This window comes from Mastomys coucha, unplaced genomic scaffold, assembly GCF_008632895.1.
Source record: "Mastomys coucha isolate ucsf_1 unplaced genomic scaffold, UCSF_Mcou_1 pScaffold9, whole genome shotgun sequence".
Taxonomy (NCBI): Eukaryota; Metazoa; Chordata; class Mammalia; order Rodentia; family Muridae; genus Mastomys; species Mastomys coucha.
The window spans coordinates 39,595,058-39,604,312 of NW_022196915.1; positions in this window are offsets into that span (position 1 = coordinate 39,595,058).

Genomic DNA, 9,255 nt, shown 5'->3' on the forward strand with positions numbered 1-9,255 from the left:
TTACGTATCTGTTTACTTCCGAGTATTGCTTCCAGTATTCTTTGTATGAATCATCTCATGGACATGAGTTCTTTTAGGATATTTGTATCATGGATAGGTTTTTTTTTTCTCTTTCAACTATGGCAGGTAGTTTTGCTGGATATTGTAGTCTAGGTTGGCTTGTATAGTCTTTGCTATACAAGTCATTGCTCCAGGCTGTGATAGCTTTCAAAGTTTCCATTAAGAGATAATGTGCCCTTATGATGGGTTTTCTTTTGCATATAATTTGTGCTTTTTCTCTTGTAGCTTTCGATGCGTTTCCTTTGTTCTGTATGTTTAGTCTTTTCACCATGATATTCTGTGGAGAATTTTTTTTATTGTCTTGTTTATTTGGTTTTTAAATGTTTCTTTTATCAATATGGATGTGTCTTTTCTTAGTTTAGGGAAGTTTTCTTCTATGATCTTTTTGAAGGGGCATTCTATGCCTTGATCTTGGATCTTCTTTATTTATGTCTATAATTTAAAGACAAGTCTTTTCAAATTTATCATAATAATGATAATAATGATAATACTTTTAGCAATGTGTTTGTTTTACCTGCACATGTGTCTGTGCATCTCTTATGTGCTTGGTTACTGACAAGGCCAGAAGATGATGTCATATCCCCTAAAGCTGGAGATATGGTGACTGTGGATCACCGTGTGGGTGCTTGGAATTGAACCCAGATCCTTTGGAACAGCAGTTGGTGCTCTTTATCATCAAGCTATCTCTCCAAATTCAAGACATGGCCTTTTTTTGTCTCGCTATTCCTGTGTGTGTGTGTGTGTGTGTGTGTGTGTGTGTGTGTGAATCCTTTTCATATTACTTGATTTATCTGTGAGCCCTGATATTCTATCTTTTGTTGATGCATTATATTACTATGGCTCCCCCCTGAATTTTTTCATTGGATTATTAAGTTTTCATTTCCATTTTCATTTCTGCTTGAGTCTTCTTCCATCTTGCCATCTTTCTGTTGAGTTCAGGCTGGGCACCTGGTATGGATAGAGGATTCGTATGGATTTGGGTGAGAGTTCAGGAAGAGTCCTGCATACTCAACAGGTATGTAAGGGCTTCTGGGACATGATATTTTATATCACTTTGTAATACCTTTTAAAAGATGATTCCTTACCATGGCCCCAATGAGCAAGCTAGTAGTGAAGAGGGTTCATCCTCCAGCTTCTGCTTGCTGTGAGAATCACAGATCTCTCATATTAAGTTATATCTATGCAGAGTGTCAGATTGTACATCTCTGAATCTTATCAAGACTTTTATTTTATCTTTTGTTTAAATCCCAACCAAGGGGAATCTCCTCTCCCCAATCATGTTTTCAGCACCCAGTGTTAATGGTTCTTCATTTCTTTTAGAAGCTCAAACTCTAGTAATTGGGATTTCATCTGGTTCTGTTGTTTACTTTGTGACACCCACATTTTGCATATCACTCCCCTTACCTGGCAGCTACACATCTGATGCTTTGTTTCAGGTTCACAGTGATTCAGGAAAGAGTAGGAAATATGGGCCCATGTTACCAGACAGGCATAGGAACTGGTAAGGTCGAATGGGCTCAAATCCTGGGAATCTCAGAGATTTTACAACAGCAGTATAGCCAATTCCTACCTGTCTCTGTACCTGCTCTGGAACATGTAACCGAGACACCCAAGGGAGACGACCACAGACACTCAGTCTCATAGAAGAACACCCGGAGTTCTTCTCTATGCTTATGAGGTATCTAGAGAGCTTTGAGCCTTCAGCCAATGACCTTCCCTTCTTGCGTATTCTCACTCCCTTCCCCCAAGAGGTATATAATATCTCGTTCACCATGAATAACGTGAATGCCTCCAAATACACCCCAATAAAGCAATATGAACAAGCAAGGATTGTCTGAGAGTGTTACTTCTCTAGAGATCTCCAAAGGGGAGGTCTTCATCTAAAAGAACTGCACCTAAGACTCCCAAAGAAGACCTTTCTCATCTCCTACCCTTCTGGTACTCTGCTCTGAACTGGACTGGTCCCTGCTCCACTCAGGCTCTGCTTTCTTTTACCTGCCTGGTATGCAGGTGCCCCCAGGTGAAGTGTAGATGATGGACTCTCATTCCTGACTTCCTGTCCAGGCAGTATCAGTAGTGCCTAGGTATGCAGAAAGGAGATTGGGAACCACAGAACTCGTGCCAGACCTGTTCCCCTTGTGGTTCTGTGTGTAGCGAACTCTAATATCCTAAAGAGAAACATGGGCTGTGGACTTCCCATTCCAGTAGCTGGTCTGCTTCTTCTGGGCTTGTGTGCTGGCGGCATTCAGACACTACTGGCAGAGAGATAAAGTACAACAGGAACTGGTCTCTGATGGGCCATCCTCCTGCTCTTCCAGTGAGCCTGCTGACCTAGTTGTATGCATTTCATTGCAAGTCTCTTACAAGGAGGTGTGCATCTTATAAAGACTGTGCTTCAAGTTTAGTTTCATGCTTCTTTTGGACAGTTTTAAATCCCATGGTGCTTGTTGTTTTCATTCTTCTTACTTGACCTATATGTTTTTTGAGACATGTCCTCCATGGATGTCACAGGCAAGTTTTAAATTCACATCCTCTTGCTTCAGCCTCCCAAACCAGAATCCTGTCTGGGAGTAAAAGCATGTGCCACTATGATTATCTTCTTCTTCAGGATTCATAGTTCCTGAGCAATGAGTATTTTTATTATTGTCCTGGACAATGTACTCTTGGAGAAAATGTTAGAGTATGGGCTTCTTTCTCTCATTCTGTTCTTTTTGTACTTTTTTTGATCAAATGTTGTTTTATGGATGCTGATTACATGGCTTTTGAGTGGGAAAGGATCTTTACTCAGCTTCTGCAAGGCCTCAATGCCCACTGTGAGAATGTGTAGGAGGAACTGAGCTCCTTGTACTCACAGATGCTAGTTCATTTGTGCTAGGAGGACCTGGAATGTGAAATATACGGAGCTGTTCCTTCAAAGAAAAAAATGCATAATCTGTTATTTATCCAGAAGTCTGAGATTGAAAGTGTTTAATAGTTTGATGACTTTTGCACTATCTGTGGCCAGAGACCACCCTATCCCTTCTCCAAATCCCCACCATTACCATAAGCTTGTTATTATTGAACCCATCTTTATGGAAAGTGTTCCATGTACTTTAAAAAGAGTTTTATTGTTGTCATGTCCAATAGTTATTTAGCTTCTTTTGTTCCTCAGGGATATTAATGTCTGCTTTATTGTGTACACATGATTGAATTAATTACCACCAGAAAAGTTATATGTCTAAAATAAACTACTTAATATCAGCCTTCTGAAATATTAATCAACACCTTCTACTTAGTTGTGTTGATCCAAACTTCCTGTTTGCCTCCTATATTTCTTAACTCTGCTGGCCATGGAAGTCCTACAGGTCCCCACAGGACAGTTACTTCTTGATTCGTTTCTATGTGGACCTACTTCAGCTCTGGCATAGATATTCCCCTGCACATATAGTTTGATGGCTATGTTAAAAACAGAGAGTGGGATAAACTGAAAGTGTTAGGAAGAGAGAGAAGGAAGAGAGAAGGGAGATGGAAAGAGGAGGGAGAGTCAGAAAGAGGGAGGGAGTGAAAAATGAAATGTAGAACTTTCACAGATCAATCTCCGTGAAACAGGACTTTATTCAAGAAAAAGAGAATAAAACAACTCGTCAAACGAACAAGTTTCTTAGGTTTTACTTAGAGTTTAGGTGGTAAATATAGCCCCAGCTCTTTTGTAGAACCCAGGGAAAGTTCTCTTTAGACATAAGCATACTTCTGGTACAAAATGGAATGAAGAATTTCAGGCCTTTCTAGACTGTGCCTAGATAAGCAGCCAGCCAGGCTGTCTGTAAGCCTTGAAGATGGATTTGAATGAGGGTGTCAAGGGTTAGAGTTATGCTGTATGAAAGAACTTCACCCAGATTTCCAGGCTGACATTTCAAAGGTAGTTTTTCAGTCCAGGTGACTGCCTGTGTTTGATACCTATTATTACTGAGAAAGAAGACAAAATCTGCTGAGTGTATACATGCATGCTCCCCCCTCTCTCCATTTCAACTTGGAGCAAATATCTCTTCAAAACTCCAACTAAACTCTCAAGTGTTGTATTTCTTAGTAGTTAACTTAGAATAGTTTGCAGTTTGAATATTTCTTTGGTCACTATCATAAGTCCACAAGATGGCAGTGTCTTCTTTGGGATCTGGGTCTGAGGGAGAAGGAGGTGCAGAAAGAGGAGGAGGGGTAAAGAAAGGGGTAGAGGAAGGCTTGGTGTTTCTGAGGTCATGAAAAAATTTCTTTTCTAGTTGCCAACTTAAAGTTGAGGATCTCAGTCTTCAGTGAAGAGGAAGGAGGAGAGAATGAAATCCTTGAGTGTTTCATTAGTGGTCCTGTGGCTTCAGCTACACTGTAAGTTTGGGAATTCCTTTAGAATCGAGGTGGAAACCCAGATGTTCTTAATATCTAGTTAGGGGTAGGAAACCCATGGAAAAATCATTCTAGAGTGTTAGCGTCCATATGCATTCAGTCTATTTTGTCTGATCTTTGTCTTTCTGCACAGGGGTGAGCAGCCAGCAGAAGGTGCAGCAGAGCCCAGAATCCCTCATTGTTCCAGAGGGAGGTATGGCCTCTCTCAACTGCACTTCCAGTGATCGTAATGTTGACTACTTCTGGTGGTACAGACAGCCTTCTGGGAAAAGCCCCAAGGTACTGATGTCTATCTTCTCCAATGGTGAAAAGGAAGAAGGCAGATTCAGAGTTCACCTCAATAAAGCCAGCCTGCATGTCTCCCTGCACATCAGAGACTCCCAGCCCAGTGACTCTGCTCTCTACCTCTGTGCAGCAAGTGCACAGTGCTCTCCTGACACCTGCAGCCTGCACACAAACCTACTGCACCCCATTAATGCCTGAGATAGAGCACACACTACATAGTAGAGACATTCTGTTTCTATTCTGTATGCAATGAGAAGTAAGAACAAGAGTAGAGAGTGCTTGATTAATTAGAGAAGCAGTTTAACATTTTAAAAATAAGGTAATCCTGAAGGGAAAGGCACATTACTGGTTTGGTTGAAGTGTTTTTCACTTTTCTCACATGCTAATGGCTATACAGCAGTATACACACTCTTAATGGGCATATCTTGTCATGCTGTAAGACAAGCTTATGGCCAGGAGAATCACCACATGGCATCCATAAAGACAACCATAAACTCTACAGAACTGTGTCTTCTTTGCTTTCAATAAAATTATTGTTTCCTAATTTTTTATTGGAAGTATTCTTTATTTAAACTTCAAATGTTATCTCCTTTCCTGGTTCCCCCCTACCCTGCAACCCTCTATCTCATCCTCCCTCTCCCTATTTCAATGAGGGTGTTCAAGAACTTCAAGTCTCTGAAGAAAGAAATCAAAGGCGGTCTCAGAAGATGGAAAGATCTCCCTTGCTCATAGATTGACAGGATTAATATAGTAAAAATGGCCATCTTGCTGAAAACAATTTATAGATTTAATGCAATCTCCATCAAAATTCCAACTCAGTTCTTCACAGACTTGGAAAGAGCAATTTGCAAATTCATCTGGAATAATAAAAAACCTAGGATAGCGAAAATTATACTCTACAATAAAAGAACTTCTGGAGGAATCCCCATCCCTGACCTCAAGCTGTAAGACAGAACAATTGTGATAAAAACTGCATGGTATTGGTACAATGACAGGAAGATCAATGGAATGGAATTGAAGACCCAGAAATGAATCCACACATGTATGGTCACTTGATCTTTGACAAAGGAGCAAAAACCATCCAGTGGAGAAAAGACAGCATTTTCAACAAATGGTACTGGTTCAACTGATGATCAACATGTAGAAAAAGGCAAATTGATCTATTCTTATCTCATGTAGAATCACTATCCCTGACATCAAGCTGTGCTACAGAGCAATTGTGATTAAAAACTGCGTTGTGTTGGTTCAGAGACAGGCAGGTAGATCAATGGAATAGAAAGAAGACCCAGAAGTAAACCCACACACCTATGGTCATTGATCTCTGACAAGGGAGTGAAAACCATCCAATTGGAAAAAGACAGCATTTTCAACAAATGGTGCTGGTTCAACTGGCAGTCAACATGTAGAAAATGCAAATTGATCTATTCTTTTTTTTTTTTTTTTTTGGTTTTTTGAGACAGGGTTTCTCTGTATAGCCCTGGCTGTCCTGGAACTCACTTTGTAGACCAGGCTGGCCTCGAACTCAGAAATCCACCTGCCTCTGCCTCCCAAGTACTGGGATTAAAGGTGTGCACCACCACCGCCCGGCTGATCTATTCTTATCTCCTTGTACAAAGCTCAAGTCCAAGTGGATCAAGGACCTCCACATAAAACCAGATATACTAAGACTTATAGAGGAGAAAGTGGGGAAAAGCCTCAAGCACATGGGCACAGGGGAAAATTTCCTCAGCAGAACACCAATAGCTTCTGCTCTAAGATCAAGAATTGACAAATGGGACCTCATAAAATTGCAAAGCTTCTGCAAGGCAAAAGACACTAGTAATAGGACAAAACAGAAACCAATAGAGGGTTAATATTCAATATCCACTATATACAAAGAACTCAAGAAATCAGACTCCAAAGAACCAAATAACCCTATTAAAAATGGGGTACAGAAATAAACAAAGAATTCTCAACTGAGGAATACCGAATGATCAAGAAGCACCTAAAGAAATGTTCAACATGCTTAGTCATCAGGGAAATGCAAATCAAAACAACTCTGAGATTCCACCTGACACCAGTCAGAATGGATAAGATAAAAAAACTCAGGTGACAGCAGATGCTGGGGTGGTTGTGGAGAAAGAGGAAGACTCCTCCATTGCTGGTGGGATTGCAAGCTGGTACAACCACTCTGGAAATCATTTTGGGGGTTCCTCAGAAAATTGGACATAGTACTACCTGAGGACCTAACTATACCACACCTGGGCATATACCCAGAAGATGCTCCAACATGTAATGAGGACACATGCTCCACAATGTTCATTTATAATATTGCTATATAATAATATAATATGCTCCTTATTTATAATGACCAGAAACTAGAAACAACCCAGATGTCTTTCAACAGAGGAATGGATACAGAAATTGTGGTACATTTACACAATGGAGTACTACTCAGCTATTAAAAACAATGAATTTATGAAATTCTTAGGGAAATGGATGGATCTGGAGAATATCATCCTGAGTGAGGTAACCCAATCATAAAAGAACACACATGGTATGCACTCACTGATAAGTGGATATTAGCCCAGAAGTTCGGAATACCCAAAATACAATCCACAAGCCATAAGAAACTCAAGAAGAAGGAAGACCAAAGTGTAGATACCTTGTTCCTTCTTAGAAGGGGGAACAAAATACCCATGGAAGGAGTTGCAGAGACTGAAGGAAGGACAATCCAGAGACTGCCCCACCTGGGGATCTATCCCATATACAGTCACCAAACCCAGGCACTATTGTGGATGCCAACAAGTCCTTGCTTGTTGTAACAGTCCAAGAATCCTGTTATAGCTGTTTCCTGAGAGGTACTACCAGTGCCAGACTAATGCAGAGGTAGAGGCTTGCAGCCAACCATTGTACTGAGCACAGGGTCCCCAATGGAGTAGCTTGAGAAAGGACCCAAGGAGTTGAAGGGGTTTGCAGCCCCTTAGGAGGAACAACAATATGAACTAACTAGTACCCCCAGAGCTCCCAGGGGCTAAACCACCAACCAAAGGGTATAAATGGTGGAACTCATGGCTCCAGGAGCATAAGTAGCAGAGGATGGCCTTGTAGGTCATCAATGGGAGGAGAGGCCCTTAGTCCTGTGAAGGCTCTATGCCCCAGTGTAGGGGAATGTCAGGGCCAGGAAGTGGGAGTGGGTGGGTGTGGTGAGCAGGAGAGGCGAGAGTGCATAGAGGGTTTCCTGAGGGGAAACCAGGAAATGTAAATATAAAGAAAATATGTAATTAGACAAATAAATTTGAAAAGGAAAAAACGGCCTGGTGAGATGGCTCAGCGGGTAAGAGCACTGACTGCTCTTCTGAAGGTCCTGAGTTTGGATCCCAGCAACCATATGGTGGCTCACAACCATCTGTAATGAGATCTGATGCTCTCTTCTGGTGCATCTGAAGATAGCTACAGTGTATTACGCTGGAGTGAGTGGGGCCATCCTGAGTTCAGTTCCCAGCATCCACACACATGATGGCTCACAGCTATCTGTACACCTACAGTGTACTCATACACATAAAAAAAAAAAAGGAAAGGAAAAAACAAAACAAAACAAAACAACAGGAAACCATGTGAAGCAAGCCAATAAGCAGCACCCCTCCATGGGCTGCTGCTTCCAGAATCTTTCTGCCTTTGAGCTGTTGTCCTGACTTCCTTCAATAATGAACAGCAATAAAAAAAGTATAAGCCAAAAAAATCATTTTCTCCCCAGCTTGTTTTTTTGTCATGGTGTTTTGCCCCAGAAATAAACTCCACAACTAAGACACAGCTTTTAATATTTGTTCTTTGTTCTGCATGTTTAGTGGTTTGATTATTATGTACAGCAGGACTTTCTTTTCTGGTCCAATATATTTGGTGTTCTGTAAACTTCTTGTACCTTTATGGATTTCTTTTTTGAGTTAGGAAAATTTACTTCAATGTTTTTTAAAAACATATTTTCTGGACCTTTGAGCTGGCATTCTTCTCTTTCTTCTATTCCTTTTATTCTTAGTTTTTTCCTGGTGTCCCAGATTTCCTGGATGTTTTCTGTGTCAGAAAGTTTTTAGGCTTGGCATTTTATGACTGATGTATCTATTTCTCCTGTCATATGTTAGCTTGAGATTTTCTCTTCTATGTCTTGCATTCTGTTGGTATAGCTGCATCTACGCTTTCTCTTCACTTACCCAGATCTTTTTTTAAATCTTAATTATTCATTTATTTTGCTCCAGAAATTCACATAAACATGTGGCTATTGAAAAAATAGTGTACAAAGTCAATGATGAATAAATCTTTTGAGTAAATTCAATTATAGAATAGAATGTATTCGATAGGACAGAACTTGATTTTTTTATTAGATATTTTCTTTATTTACATGTAAATTTCTCCTTTCCCAGTTTCCCCTCCAAAAAGCAAACAAACAAAAACAACAAAAACAAACCCCTGTTGCCTCCCCCCTCCCCATGCCTGCCAACCCACTCTCTCCCACTTATTGGCCCTGGCATTCCCCTACACTGGGGCACAGAACCTTCACAG